Source organism: Octopus bimaculoides, chromosome 20 (assembly GCF_046866305.1).
Source record: "Octopus bimaculoides isolate indiv1 chromosome 20, ASM4686630v1, whole genome shotgun sequence".
In the NCBI taxonomy this organism is placed as follows: Eukaryota; Metazoa; Mollusca; class Cephalopoda; order Octopoda; family Octopodidae; genus Octopus; species Octopus bimaculoides.
Genome location: NC_142947.1, coordinates 1,895,091 through 1,912,590, shown reverse-complemented (window position 1 = coordinate 1,912,590; position 17,500 = coordinate 1,895,091).

The window sequence follows — 17,500 nt, the reverse complement described above, 5'->3', positions numbered from 1 at the left end:
TGTTTTTGAACCTAACATCACATTAGATTATTTTTTATCCATAAAATCTGACGGATACAAATATGTAAGTAAATATTTATGTAACAGCCATATCTAGGAGGATAATTATAAAGGTTGTTTATATTTGTCTAAATCTAGCAATCTATATTTATTTATATATCTGAAACAACAGAACAAACCCAATCGTTTTTATTACGAGTTGAGTCATGTGTTTCAAAGAATGGTTTACATACAAAACGAGGGGGAAACAAGACACATGACTCACAATTGAAAAGATAGCTACCTCTTAAAAATGAGTGGATACGATTTGGAAAACGTAGATAATTTCTTAAACTTGGCTTCATGGATTCATACGAAAGGGTGTTGAAAAGTTCCTCGCTTTAAGAGTACCGCGAAAGGCCTGGGTGGAGGCACAGCGTTCCTAGATTTTTTAGAGGGCTTGCAAAAACTGAAGGACCGTTGCAACAAGTGTGCGAATCTGAGAGTGGAATATGTTGAATGGAATTATAATTAACTGATTCTCCTGGCTTTACTCAAGGCCAGGAAGGCTTCAACACTCTCTCATATATATATAAAAATATTAATGCGGTGAGCTGGCAGAATCGTTAGCACGCCGGGCGAGATGCTTAACGGTATTTAGTCTGTCTTTACGTTCTGAGTTCAAATTCCACCGAGGCCGACTTTGCCTTTCATCCTTTCGGGGTTGATAAAGTAAGTACCAGTTGCATACTGGGGTCGAACTAATCGACTGCCCCCCACCAAATTTCAGGCCTTTTGTCTAGAGTACAAAAGTATATATATATATATACTTTTGTACTCTATATATACTTTTGTACTCTATATATACTTTTGTATATATATATATATATATATATATATATATATATATATATATATATATATATATATATATATATATATATATATATATATATATATGAAAATGAAAGAAAAAGAGGATATCTATAGACAACTGCTTCGAAATCACCAGCTTCTATATTCAGACTATGAATTCATATTCATACCAATAGTAATTGGAGCACTAGGTTTTGTTAGAAATTGGTTAAGGGAGAATCTGGATAAACTGAGATTTTCAGAAAGAGAAATCGACCGCCGGCTAATTCGTACATTACAAGTGCAAACTGTGAGTGGAACAATAAAAATATGCAAGACTTTTCTCAAGTTCCAAATGTGAATTTGTCTGTGCTAACTACATCCCAAAGATGGAGCCGTGTCTCCTGGTTGGAAACCGACTCCCACCTCAGTGGAAAATTTATAATAATTAAATAATAGAAGAGATATACATACATACATACATACATACAAACATACATATGAAAGCTTGGATTTTCATAAAACGAAATCAACTGATTCGCACTTTACAATACAAATAAGCGGAACTGTAAAAATATGCAAGACTTTTCTTAAGTTTAAAATACGACATTGTTTTCGTTATCTACATTCCAAAGATGGAGCTCTGTATCTTTGTTAGAAACCAGCTCCTTCTTCAGAGGAAGATTTTAAAAGATTAAATACAGAATAGACATATGTACACTTGCAAAACGACACATGTTTATATATGTAAATATATGCATATATTAACTTGTGTGTGTGTTTCTGTGTTTGTGTGTTCCTGTATAACATTGCTGTTAATAATGACAATAAATACATATATTAATTTTATTGGATTGTTTTGATAAAAATTACAAGAAAAAAATAAAACAAAAATATTTAAGATATAGAAAAGTATGTTTCTTTTTAAATTCAGATATTTACATATTGTAATTAACTTGGCAAAGAACACTCTTGGAAAAGGAAAGAATATAAACGAAACACTTTCTTTTCACCTTAATATTTGTTTTAATGTCTTAGAAAGTGAAAATTTACTCAAATGCTTAATAAATATCAAATAAGCTTAAATGTATACGAAGAAATGTGTAACAGAACGATATAACAGAGCCTGTCAAGAAGGAACAGCTATAGCAACTGGATGGGAATCAAGAACGGGTGGATCTCGGAGAGGCGTTATTTAAATTGCCGCAACGGATTTAAATTTAGCAGATTTGTGGCTAAATACATACACACACACACACGCTCAGGCAAACAGACTGACAGACAGATACACACACACACACACAAACACACAAACACACACATCCATGTGAAAATAGGAAGGGTATCCCTAGTTTTGTTGTTCTAGTCACATTATTGGGAAAGAAATTGTTGTGGTCGTGGTTGGAAAGTTTTTGGTCATGTGTGCATGATTGGGGGTGATCTACGACTGAAAAACACCATTATCACTATCATAATCATCACATTCATCATCATCATCATCATCATCATCATCATCATCATCATCCATGTTCACGATGACCTTCATCACTGTCATCACCATCCTCCTCATCATCATTGCCATCATCGTCATTATTGTCATTATCATCATCACACTACCATCACCATCATCGTCATCATCATCATCATCATCATCATCATCATCATCCATGTTCACGATGACCTTCACCACTGTCATCACCATCCTCATCATCATGATCATTGCCATCATCACCATCATCGTCATCATCATCACAATCACGACGACGGTGACCAACTTCATCACCACTGCAACCATCACCACCACCACCGCCATCACTGCCACAGTCATCACCACCACCACCACCACCACCTCCACCACAATCACCACTATCCTCTTCGCCACCAACATATCTCGGAGTGTCACCATATTTCAAGGATGGAAAGTTTGGCAACATTTCACTGAATTCTTCAACGGTTTTGGCTGTTTTTGATGTTTATTGAGTTGACAGAACCAGTAGGTTAATTGAAAGAGAATTTCAATGGAGAGACACTGGGATGCTGGTGTGTAGCCCTGGAAACTGGAAATTCTTCATAGATACACACAAACACGCACACACGCACACACGCAAACACGCACACACAAACACACACACTGTTATTTATATATATATATATGTAGAATTCGTGAAAATGTTGATTATATATATATACATACAAACATACATATGTAAATAATATATATACATATATATATATACATATGTGTGTGTGCGTAACTGTCATGAAAAAGTAATTCACTATACAAACACACACACACACACACTGACTCACTACTGTAGCCGCACATGCAGTAGGCTGATACCCATACGCAGACACTGTCTGTTAATAAATTACTCCGAGGTGTTATGTCACAAAGATGTTGCTTTGAGCTATTTTGCTTCCTGTCTTTTTTTTTTCTTTTCCTAAACCCGATCTCTCAGTTTTCCAATATTCTATCAACTTACCTGACTTCTTTTCCATTTTCCTCACCACATAATTATATCTAGTTAACTTTTTATTTATTTACTTTTTCGCTACTGTACCTTGCCTTAAATGTGTTAACAGTAACTAAATTATTATCTTTCATATGGACGCCGTCTCTGAGTTTTATATATGCTTTTCCAAACAATTCTAGCTTTCTAAATCAATCTGTTTAGAATTTGGTACTGCTTGTTAGCAATTCTCTCAACACTACTTTAGCAAATACAAATATATTCATTGCTGAAGAGGTTATAATAAAAGAGGAATTGGTTGGAGTGATCTCCCCTACTATGTGAAATAAATGGAAATGATATCTTACTGTTTCGTAATCTGCATACCTGTCTATCCTTATCGATTTATTTATCGATTTATCTACCTACCAACCTACCTATCTACCTCGTATCTATCTATCTATCTATCTATCTATCTATCTATCTATCTATCTATCTATCTATCTATCTATCTATCTATCTATCTATCATTTGACTGTGGCCATGCTGGTGCTCCACCTTCAAGGGTTTTGTCGAAAAAATAAATCAACCCCGCTTAATTTTTTTAAACTCGGTATTTAATCTGTCGGTGTTTTTTTGCCCAATCGCTACGTTACTGGGACGTAAACACACCAACACCAACTGTCAAGCAGTAAAGGGAGACAACCACACACACACACAATGACATACACACATACAATGACATACACACATACAAAGACACACAAAGACACACACACACACAAAGCCACACATACACACACAAACATACACATATACACAGATACTCACCCCCCCCCAACATATGACGCGCTTGCTTCGGTTTCCCCTTCAACGAAATTGTATTCACAATACTTCTGACGGCTCGAAGGCTATAATAGTAGACACTAGCCCCTGGGTGCCACGCGGAAGGACTGAACCTGGAATCATGCGGTTGGAAAGCAAACTTCTTACCACAGAGTCACGCTGGCGCTTGCGTTACCGTCTTAACAAACTACGGCAACACCTTCTATACCGTATTAAGCCTAGCTTAATATACAAGACGTAACGATGATAACGGCTGGCATGCCTTTGATCGTGCAGAGCTGACCTAGGGCTAAACACAACCACCACCAACAACAACATCAGCAGCAGCACTAGCAGCATTATTAACAACAGCAACAATATTTGACTCATCGTTTATTGGGATAACCTTCACTGCTGAACACCCCCTCCCTTCTAACTCCACTCTTTCCGCTACGCTCTCCTTTTCTCCTTGTCCAAATTCTATGTTTCTCTCCAATTTCTTTTTCATATTTACTCTTCATTCCTCTGGCTCTCTCTCAAATTCTTTCTCTTTCTCTCTTTCATGTTCTCCGCAGTCTTTTCTCTCCCTTTAGATCGTTCCTTGTCGCTCATTCTCTTTCTTTCTCTCTTTTATTCGTTAAGTTTCTTTCTCTGTGTGACACTCTCTTTCGCTCTTCTTATTCGCAACCGTTATTCTCTCATATTTCTTTGTTTCTCATTTACTCTACTCTACTCACTCACTCAATCTCTCACTCACTAATTCCCTTCCTCTCTCACTCACTAATTCCCTTCCTCTCTCACTCACTCACTCATTCACTCTCTCACTTTCACTATTACACTTTCACTTTCACTATTACACTTTCACTTTCGCGACCTCCCCCTCTCTCTGCTTGTCATTAGCCTTTCCTCTTTCTCTCTCCATCCTGACTGCATTTCCTTCTCCTGTCTCCCCTCCTACTTCTTCCACCCGCTCTAATCTTTCTCTCTTCCTCTCGCTTATACTCCTTCTTATTTATCTCTCTCTCCTTTCTCCTCCTTCCCACTACCTTCCTCTCACTTATTCTCTCTCTTTCTATTCCTCTCCTTTTCTCTCCGTTTCTATTTCTCTCTATCTTCCTCTCACCCACCCTCACATTCTCATTTTCTTACCATCTTTCACTCTCTCCCCCCTTCTCTCTCTCTCGCATTTCCTCTCACCTTTTCTTTTCTCCTCTGTCCGTTCCGTTCGGTCCTCGCCTCTTCTCTTTCCTGCTCTCCTCAATTTCTCCCCTTCCTCTTCTTTACTCTCCATTTCCCCCTCTCCCCCTCTCCCCACCGCAACCCTTACTCCCCCACTGACACAATCTTTACTGTAATCTCTCCTTCTTAGTTATTGATTTTCCCGTGAATTCCATCGATCGGCAAATGAGATTTATTATTCAACACTGAATTATTTACCAATATCGTCCTCTAAAGTCAAATTGTCGGAGCCTGCCGGCCAGCAAACCTACCTGCTTGCCATTATTCAACTGTTACTAAATATCATCATCATCATCGTCGTCGTCATCATCATCATCACCATCATCATCTTCGACATCATACTCCTCATCACGTTTATCATCGTCGTCGTCGTTGTTGTCGTCATCATCATCGTCATCATCATCATCTCACCATCACCATCACCATCATCATCATCATCGTCATCGTCATCATCATCATCGTCATCATCATCATCATCATCATCTTCATCATTATCATCATCATCATCATCATCAACTTCGTCATCCCCCTTCCCCTCCTCCTCCACCTCCTCCGCCTCCTCCTCCTCCTCCTCATCCTCCTCCTCATCCTCATCATCTTCGTCATCATCTTCGTGGATAATCAGCTCGCTAGAAACTGCAGCCTAATCGCCCTCAGATCAACCAGTCATAATCTTCACAAAGATTGGACACATTATAAAACGCCCCCCCCCCCGTATAGACTATACTGAAAGCATCAAAACTCATTGATGCAGTAAAAAGGACACATTATAGACTGTATTCCTTGATAGACCGTGACTGCAAACAACTACAGGCTACAACTAAATGGCCGCCAAATGAAATCGTATTAAGTTAATAGAAAGAGAGGGCGCATGAAACAATGTACACTCAGATAGACCTAGCCTGGGAACCAGAAAATATATTTCAGGTGGAAAGTGATAATGATAAGTTTGGTTGTTTGACCGGAATTGTCCAAGGGTTAAACAACAACAACAGCAACAACAACAACAAATACAATAACAAAAAGGATACACTCTTCCTCTGGCAATTTTTACCGCCATTACAGACATTTGTTATTGGTTGGTTTCGCAACGACGATGTCCAGAGCCTCCGATCCGTAATGGCTACCCATTGCTTTGATTCTTTGATTCTTTGATTCTTTTATTTGTTTCAGTCATTTGACTGCGGCCATGCTGGAGCACCGACTTCTAGTCGAACAAATCGACCCCCAGGATCTATTTTTTGTAAGGCCAAGTGCTTATTCCATCGGCCACTTTTGCCGAACCGTTATGTTACGGAAACGTAAACACACCAACATTATCAGTTGTCAAGCGATGGTGGGGGGACAGACACGAACACACAAACATATACAGACAGGGCGGCGAGCTGGCAGAAACGTTAGCACGCGGGGCGAAATGCATAGCGGTATTTCGTCTTCCGTTACGTCCTGAGTTCAAATTCCGCCGAGGTCTATACACGTATGTGTGCATATGTTTGTTATTTCTTTATTGCCCACAAGGGGCTAAACATAGAGGGGACAAACAAGGACAGACAAAGGGATTAAGTCGATTACATCGACCCCAGTGCGTAACTGGTACTTAATTTATCGACCTCGAAAGGATGAAAGACAAAGTCGGGAAACCGTACAGGAAGTTAGATTTCCACAATTAATTCAAAATAATTCTAAAATGCCTACCAAAATATAACTAAAGAGTTAATTTCATGAAATATTCTTTTAAAAATTTAAGTGACTTTTGCGCTACCCTTTACACAGAAAATGCCACGTTCATAGCATTAATTGAGACTTCTTCCAAGGATACAAATTGGGATTCAGGAGAAGGATAATAAAGGGATAGTTTATTACTTGAATGTCAAACCTTGCCAGCGATTTCGTTTTATTGATCACGGAATGATAAAAGGAAAAAGATGAACGGAAATTGAACAGAAAACATAAATCGGTGCAGCTCTTTTTGTCCAAAACAAGATGTTTGTGGAATTCTAAAGTTCTTTTCTACAATAAACACAACGACGGAAGTTTGGTCGGAAGGGAATGAGTCGATTACATCGACCCCAGTATTCAACTGGTACTTATTTTATCGATCTCGAAGGGGTGAATGTCAAAGTTGACCTAGGTGGAATTCGAACCCAGAATGTAAGAACGAGCTAAATACCGCTGAGCAGTTTGTCCAGCGCACTAACGAATCCGCCAGCTCACTGCCTAATTAAGTTGTATTATTGGTTTCAAATTTTGGCACAAGGCCAGCAATTTCGGGAGAGGGTGGGTGGGAAAACTTGATTACATTGACCAACACCCCCCACCCCAGTGGTCAACTGGTACTTATAAAGACCAACGAAAGACTGCTAATGACTCTGTAATATTAAAATCAAAAGGTTCTGAGTTCAAATTCTGCCGAGGTCGACTTTGCCTTTCATCCTTTCGGGGGTCGATAAAATAGGTACCAGCTGCGTTCTTGACACGACGTAAACGATTTACATTTCCTCACCCACCGAAATTGTTGGCCTCGTGCCAAACTTTGAAATCACTACTACTTAACACTAGTATCTCTTAAGAGACAACTGGACATCTTAACTTTATGACGACTGCCATCATCATCATCATCATCATCATCATCATCACCACAATCACAACTATTAAAACTGGCAGCACCAACAGGCAGCGGATGTGCGGTGAATAAACTCTGGCCCGTGTCGTGTCTAAAACAGGCCACAAAACTCTTTTGTACTATCAGCAATTACAATAACACCGCCACCACTACTACCACTACCACTACCACTACCACTACCACCACCGCCACCACCGCCGCCACCACCACCAACGTCACCCAGTATCATCACCACCATCACCATTATCACCATCATTATCACCAGTGCTATTTAGGCCATAATCATCAACATTTCCGCCACCATTCAAGGCTATCTCTACCAGCATCACCAACCACCACTACACCACCGCCAAACTGCCCCTCGCCCCCGCCCATCACTTGCCACTTCTACAACCAACGCCACCAGCGACAGCAGCATCAACACCAATACCAACACCAGCACTAGTACCAGTCTCACAGCCACGACGACGACGACGACGACGACGACGACCACCACCACCACCACCACCACAAATAGCATGACCGCCATCAGCGTTTGTAGCATTACCATAGTTAGCAGTACCACCATCACCATACTACCACCAACACCATTATCATCACAATGAACATCATCATTGAAACCAGGGCTACCTTATGCCACTACTAAAGCTACCCCCCACCACCACCACCGCAGCCGCTATCACCACCGTCACAACTACCTCAACCACAACAACCAGCGTTGTGGCTACCACCACCACAACCGCTACCTCTACACTCACCACCGCCACCACCACCACCACCACCACTACCAACACCCTAAGCAGCAGCAGCACCACCACCACCACCACCACCACCACTACCACCAGCACCAGCACCACCAGCACCAGCACCACCACCAGCACCTCTACCAATATCATCACCAGCACCGCTACTCCACCACTAGAACCAGTACCAACTTATATAACAATACTAACACCCCACCTCTCACGACCAATGCCGCCATCCCCTCCTCCACAGCCGCCACCAATACCGGACCATATCATCAATTATTGATCGCGTGATTCCCCAAATATTCCCGCCAAATGAAAAAAATAGATAAATAAAAAAAAGATAGAAGAGGAAAAAAAAGAAAAAAAGAAATTCAAGACGAAGGAGGAGGGAGTGCAAGAGGAGAAGTGGGAGTAGGTGGCAAGTGAAGGGCGGAGGGGGAAGGTGTGCGTAGAACAAACAAATAAATAAGTAAATCAATGGAATATAACTAAATCAAGCGAACAGTGTTCAATGGAAGGTTGCTATGGTTACGTATCTGATTGGGTTACACAGCAAAGATCGATATTGTGAAGAACGATAAACACGGCGGTGGCTGTGATTGTATGTGAGTGTGTGTGTGTGTGTGTGTGTGTGTGTGTGTGTGTGTGTGCGCGCGTGCCTGTGGGTATGAATATACGTCTATGTGTGTGTATGTGTGTCTGTGTTTATATGCATATGTGCGTGTGTTTGTGTGTGTCAATGTGTGTGTCTAGTGTGTGTGTGTGTGTTTGTGTGTACGTGTGCGTTTGTGTATACGTGTGTCTGTGTATGTATATATATATATATATATATGTGTGTGTGTGTGTATGTGTGCTTGTAAGAGCGTGTGTGTGTACGTGTGTAACGGTATGTTTGCGTTTGTGCGTATATATGTGTTTGTGCGTATATGTATGTGTTTGCGTGTCTATGTGTGTGTGTTTGTGTGTACGTGTTCGCTTGTGTATCCGTGTGTCTGGGTGTGTATATATATATGTGTGTGTGTGTATGTGTGCTTGTAAGAGCGTGTGTGCGCATGTGTGTAACATTATGCGTGTGTTTGTGCGTACATATGTGTGTTTGTGTGTATATGTATGTGTTTGTGTGCGTAAATATATGTGTATCTGTGAGAGTGTATTTATGTGTGTGTATGTGTGCGCTTGTATGCAGCTATATCGCTGTGTGTATATATGAGCTTGTATGTCGATTAATCTGTGTGTATATCTACGTGTGAGTATCTGTGTGTATAAGTACGCATCCCTGTGTGTCTGTGCGTCTCTTTATGTGTATCTGTGTGACTGTGTGTGGATGTGTATATACGCGAATCTACGGATGTATATATCGTGGCACTCCGTCAGTTAAGACGAGGGTTCCAGTTGATCTGATCAACGGAACAGCATATATATATATGTACGCACACAAATACACACATATAAACACACACAAACACACATACACACACACAAACACACACACACACACACACACACACACACACACACACACACACACACACACAACTGCAGATACGTACACAGATATGTCTCACAATGGCCAACTCAACATTTCTGGAACTTCCTGGAGCTAATCAATATTGGACAACTATTGGTTCCATTGGAGGAATCCTGGTTTTCGAATTTGTTGTTGTCGTTCTTCTTATTTAACCTGCGGTTAACAAACTCTGCGGAATCAGGTTTATGATTAGAAACTTGCCAACTGCGTCCTGCTGCGAGGAACCTTAGGCAAGTATTTTGTGATATAGCCGCGAGTCGATCAAAGCCTTGTGAGTGGATTTCGTAGATGGAAAGTGAAAGAAAACTGTCGTGAATGTATGTATATATATATATATATGTATGTATGTATGTATGTATGTATGTATGTATGTATGTATGTATGTATGTATGTATGTAGGTAGGTAGGTATGTATATATGTCATTATTCAGTTTATTTCAAGATTTCTTGCTAATAGAGAAAGAACCGGTTTCTAACCTAGATCCAAGGCTCCTTCATTGGAGTTTCAACAACAATAACTCGCTGTCATAGGATCGTAGTTTCGATTCCCTGATTAGGCGTTGTGAGAGTTTATTGAGCAAAAATACTTAAAGCCCCACGAGGCGCCGGCAGTGGGTGGTGGCGAACCCTGCTGTACTCTTTCGCCACAACTTTCTCTCACTCTTTCTTCCTGTTTCTGTTGTACCTGTATTTCAAGGGGCCGGCCTTGTCACAATCTGCGTCACGCCGAATCTCCCCGAGAACTACGGTAAGAGTACACGTGTCCGTGGAATGCTCGGATCAAATGGAACCCTCGTCGTTAGGAAGGGCATCCGGCTGTAGAAACTCTGCCAGATCAGATTGGAGTCTGGCGCAGCCATCTGGCTCGCCTGTACTCAGTCAAACCGTCCGACCCATGCCAGCATGGCAAGCGGGCGTTAAATGATAATGATGATGATGATGATGTATATATATATTATTCTTCGCTTTGTATCTGGTTTGCAAGACTCTATAGTGTGTATGTTGCCGTGCATGTTTGCGTGTCTATTCGGACGAAACAAAACGTAAGTTGTAGGTCTCATTATTTTGACTAAAACACACACACACACACACACACACACACACACACACACACACACACACACACACACACACACACACACACACACACACAGATTACCAAATCAAGTAGAAACAAATACAACATGAAAAGTTCAAATTCCTATATACTGAATTTATTTGAGCGGCCTCTAATCTTATCAATCGTTAGATTAAAGATACAGAATAATTCCTACGGTTAACCACGTTACAATTATTATTATTATTATTATTATTATTATTATTATTATTATTATTATTATTATTATTATGATTATTATTATTATTACTGTGGTTTCGTTATATAGAAACAACATGTAGATATTACAACTAAAAAAATATTACAGTCAGAACTAAGAATATATATTATAATTTACTTTTCCAAAAGACGGAATTGGATTCATATTTTGTTTGTAATATGTTTTCATATTTCGATATGTTTTGGTAAATCGTTTACATTGGGAAATTTATCAAGTATTTATGAGAAAGATAAGAAAAAAATGATTATTCTTTGGTGAATACACGAGTATTATGTGTTGTTGAGAATTATCAAAACTATACATGTAAATATTAGAAATTTTAAAATTTCTCTCTCTCTCTCTCTCTCTCTCTCTCTCTCTCTCTCTCTCTCTCTCTCTCTCTCTTTCTCTCTCTCTCTATCTACCTATCTATTTATCTATCTATATATCTGCCTATCTACCCCTCTCTCGTTCGCTATTTATCTATCTATTTATATATGTTATAATTTAGAACAAACTGTAAAAGTTGTCATTATAGTACTCGGAGTTTCGAATGTCGGCGCGAAGAGCTACGATGCATTCTCGTCGGCTATTAACGGCAACAGACGGTATGAAAAACCGCTGAATAAAAGGGAAGTTACTCTAATAGGTAGAAAAGAAAAAAAAGGTAAAATATACGCGCAACCATATTCTCACAATACATAGACATAAACCTCCTGCGTTCACAACGTTATATATATATATATATATATATATATATATATATATATATATATATATATATATATATATACATATATATATGTATGTATGTATCTATATATATATCAATATCTATATCTATGTCTATATATATATATATATATATATATATATATATATATATATATATATATATATATATATATATATATATATATATATATATATATATATATATACACGTATATAGCCTTTAAGTTCGTTTACGGGAGACGTTTTCGAGTACTCGTTAAAAATCTATTTTATTATGTGGTTACTGCCTAACGATACCAACTTGTTGCAACAGTTTTACGGGGTCTTACACACACACACACACACACACACACACACACACACACACACACACACACACACGCATACACACACGTATGTGTGTGAGTGTATGTGTTTGTGTGTATGTGTGTCTGTATATATATATAATATATAAACATTGGCTTTCTCATATTTTTAAATATTTCAATTTATACACCAGCGGTATCCCACTCATCTATTGATATTGGGGATAATAAAGTCATACGACAAAGGATTACAGGAATAGCAGAAGAACGACAGAATAGCTAAATAAAAATGAAGAAATGAATACCGAAAGGAAAGTAGGACGAAATCTTATGGAAGGAAGTATTCTATATAAACACATAATAGTAGTTGCAGTAGTAGCAGTAGCAGCAGTAGTAGTAGTAGTAATAACAATAATGATAATAATAATAATAGTAATTGTATGATTGGCATGAATGCTATAATAGCAACAGAGTATAAATAAACGGAAGAGCGGAAGCCAGGAGGGAAAGCAATCCAGAAAAGTACGTGACAGATACGTGTAAGGGAGACCGTGTGTAATATCCGGAGAAAGATCTCCGGAATGCAAGCAATGGCGTCACAATGTAGATCATGTTAGGCATGGTGTGTATCTGAATAAGTATTTCTATGTTGGATATGGACAGACTAAATTGATTAATGTTGTTTAAAGGTTTCGCTAGTTGTAGCCGAGTTTCTTTGCGTTGGCTTCACAGTTTAGAGGATGAGAGCAACAGAGGGAAATATTACTATCTGAACAACGAACAACGTCACAATATCCTCAATGTCTGTCTCTCTCTCTCTCTATATATATATTTAAGTAGATATCTACCAATCTATATATCAGTCTGTCTGGCTGTCTGGCTGTCTGCCTGTATATCTGCCTGTATGTCAGTCTGTCTATCTATCTATCTATCTATAATTATTATGATTCCTGAACTTTGATTTTCATACCTATATATATGTACTTCTTTATTGCCCACAAGGGGCTAAACATAGAGGGGACAGACAAGGACAGACAAAGGGATTAAGTCGATCGATTACATCGACCCCTGTGCGTAACTGGTACTTAATTTATCGACCCCGAAAGGATGAAAGGCAAAGTCGACCTCGGCGGAATTTGAACTCAGAACGTAACGGCAGACGAAATACCGCTGAGCATTTCGCCTAGCTTGCTAACGTTTCTGCCAGCTCACCGCCTTGCAATGAGATATAAAATTCTATCGAGGAGAGGGCAGTAAAATCATTAACACAACCTACAAATTTTACAGACTGCACGGACACAGGAATACTGACGCAGTAAATTGCAGTTGATATCAGGACCCAAATAAGAATGGAACGGCACTGCATATGGTTATCTCTGAAATTATAAGACCCTCGTAATAAATAGCGAAAAAGTATGTTCTATGTATCTTATTTATTCCTTGATTTCAAAGTTAAACTTGCCAAATATTAATGAAGAAATGATTATCACCCTTGTACCAGTTGTTCGCCAGAGGACTCCACGTACTTAATAAACATTGTAGCATTCTGCTATGATATGTTTCGTAGGAAGAAATTTTTTTTACTTATTTTATCGCCGGATTACGGTTGATTTATCGTTTGATGAAATCGTTTCCTGTCAACAAGATATTTTCTTATAGCTATCATCAGATGGATATAAAAGAAAAAAAAAATCACTTAATATCACTCAGTTTAGTAATGTTAATTTCAATTTCCGGCTGCGCATGCCTGTAAATTACCATGTGATGCTTTTTTTTATGAGATTGATTAACTTCTGATTAACTCTCATTTAGGTTTATAAATTCTGGCATTTAAAATCTTTTTAAATATTTAAATAAATTATGCGACATACGTGTATGTGTTCATGATGACTGTTATTACTGTCATAATAACAACAACAACAACAACAACAACAACAACAACAACAACAACAATAATAATAATAATAATAATAATAATAATAATAATAATAATTATTATTATTATGAAGGAGGCAACCTGGCAGAAACGTTAGCACGCCAAGCGAAATGCTTAGCGGTATTTCGTCTGTTTTTACGTTCTGAGTTCAAATTCCGCCGAAGTCGACTTTGCCTTTCATCCTTTCGGGGTTGATAAAGTAAGTACCAGTTGCATTCTGGGGTCGAACTAATCTACTGCGATTAAAGGATTTTTCTGTGGAGCCTGTTCTTGTCCATCCTGTGTACGTGACCCAACCAACGGAAATTTCTATCCATGAGGATTTTGATCACAGGAGGCAGGGCACCACGCCGTAAGGTCTCTCCATTCATGCTCTTGTCAAACAGAGTAATATTCATGATTCATCATAACTGTCTCATCATATATGCATGTAGCATGTCTACTTGGGCCTTATAGACTCTCCAGGTTTCAGCTCCATACAGCTGACGAGTATTCCAGTGGTAATTCCAGTTAATATAGTAATCTTCTGTTTATTAATATTGTTAAAAACAACGGCCAGCAACGGCCAGAAAAGAAAGAGGAGGGAGCCTCTTCAAAGTCATCTGTCCATTGAAACATACATTAAGGGTTGCTCCAGCATGGCCACAGTGAAATGACTGAAACAAATAAAAGAATAAAAGAATAACATTTCTAAAGGATGTGGATTTTGAAGCGAGTCTGGGACATTTGAAAGATTTGCGTCGTTGTTTTTATATCGTTAGTATAACGTTGCTTTGTTTCAACTCTCATCAAGCAGGTAGGGGAAGCGAAAATGTTATACTGTCTGCAATTTGATATTAGCTCTGTGTTTCTCTTTGTGTCTGACGTGAATTGATTTATGACATATTTCTCATTCAAAAATATACACGGCAGATTTTATTGAAGATCGCAGTATTGAGACTAGTGTTAAAGGAAAGCACAGAAATAATTCCCGTGACTCACACACGCACGTACACACACACACACACACACACACACACACACACACACACACACACACACACACACACATTCACACACACAAATGCATACATGCACAAGTACACTTACATATAGTTACATGTATACGTACAAATAGATGCAAATATATCTGTATATATATGCATACATTTATATGTATGTGTATATGAATATATATATATATATATATATATATATATATACAAGCACACACATATATATACATACATATATACATATATACATATATATATATAAACATATATATATAATTATGTATACACACATACATACATAAACACATGTATTTGAATACATGTTTATAAATGTGTACATATATAGCGAGTCAGACAGGAGAGAGAGACACACACACACATACGGATTTGTACCCACACATGCACACGTTCACACACTCTCCCATTCATCTATACACATCAATAGATTTGTGTGTGAGTGTGTGTGTGTATGTGTGTGTGCGTCTACGAATGCACATAAATCTGTGTCTGACAAGTACGTGTTTATGCATATCTTTGTGTAATATTTAGTCATTTACATATGAGGTGCCGTGTAGCACTTAAATTTGCCTACGTCTGTGTGCGTCTGCGCTTGTTTATCCGTGCACGTATGTGTGTATGTATGTGTGTGTGTGTGTGTGTGTGTGTGTGTGTTAGATAAAGAGAGAGAGAGTGTGTGTGCGTGTGTGTGTGTAACTGTATGCTCAGTCATCTTGGTCCGTTGGGTCTTGTTGGAATGTTGTTGAATCGCCACTCAAAGCAAACGCTAGTTCTTGAAAGAATGCAACTTGGCAAACAAAGACCATTGTTAATCAAAGGAGGAAACGGTTGAAACGTAAAATTGGTTTTCATTGTTCGTTGGTGAGAGACTTAAATCTCATTTTCGCTTTCTTAAAACATCGTTGATTTCATTTAGCCATGTTTGATCTCGACCACAGTGCTGCTGTCATGTTGACCCTAGCGCCGTTTCGGCTACCAACTTAGTATACATACCTACAAACATGCACACATACATACATACATGCATACATGCATACATACAAACTTACACACACACACACACACACACATATATATATATATATATATATATATATATATATATATATATATATATATTCCAAATGATTAATACGTAAGACAGTGTACTGGAAGCTATATATATATATATATATATATATATATATATATATATATATATATATATACATATATACATATATAATATAATATATATCCCTCTATCCATACATACAAACATGCATGCATGTGTGAGTGTCTTTGTTTCAGTGATATCTCTCTGTGTGTGCGAATTAAGTAATAAATAATTAGATAATTCAGTTATTATGTTAAACGTCAGTTAGATAACTGGCTTTACGAAGAGAAATAATTTGTGAGAGTTGACAAGTTCTTACATCACAGCAGTACGTCTTACTTGACACATACACATACACACATACACACACATATACATACACGCGTACACAGTCAGACACACTCGTAAACACATGCAAGGACAGATATAGACACACTCACACTTCACTAGCGACCATCTTTCGCTTTCTGTTTGAACATTTGTAAAGTCCTTAACCATATTAGGTTATCCGCGAAAGAAACGCGTAGATAAGAGACACTTCGTTCAGAAAATTGAATGAGTCAAAAGAAACAAAAGTTTATTTAATAAAGTTTTCATTGAAATCACTGGAAGACTAACTTTGTGGTTTTCATATGAATAACTAACCTTGGATATTTCAAGTATTGGTAGGGTCCAAAAGTTACGTTAACAATAACCGTTAGATATATACGAAAACGAAAACGTCTCTCTCTCTCTCTCTCTCTCTCTCTCTCTCTCTCTCTCTCTCTCTCTCTCTCTCTCCTATCTCCTGTCTGTCTGTCTCTCTCTCTTTTTCTCTCTGTCTGACTGTCTGTCTGTCTGTGTCTCTTCCT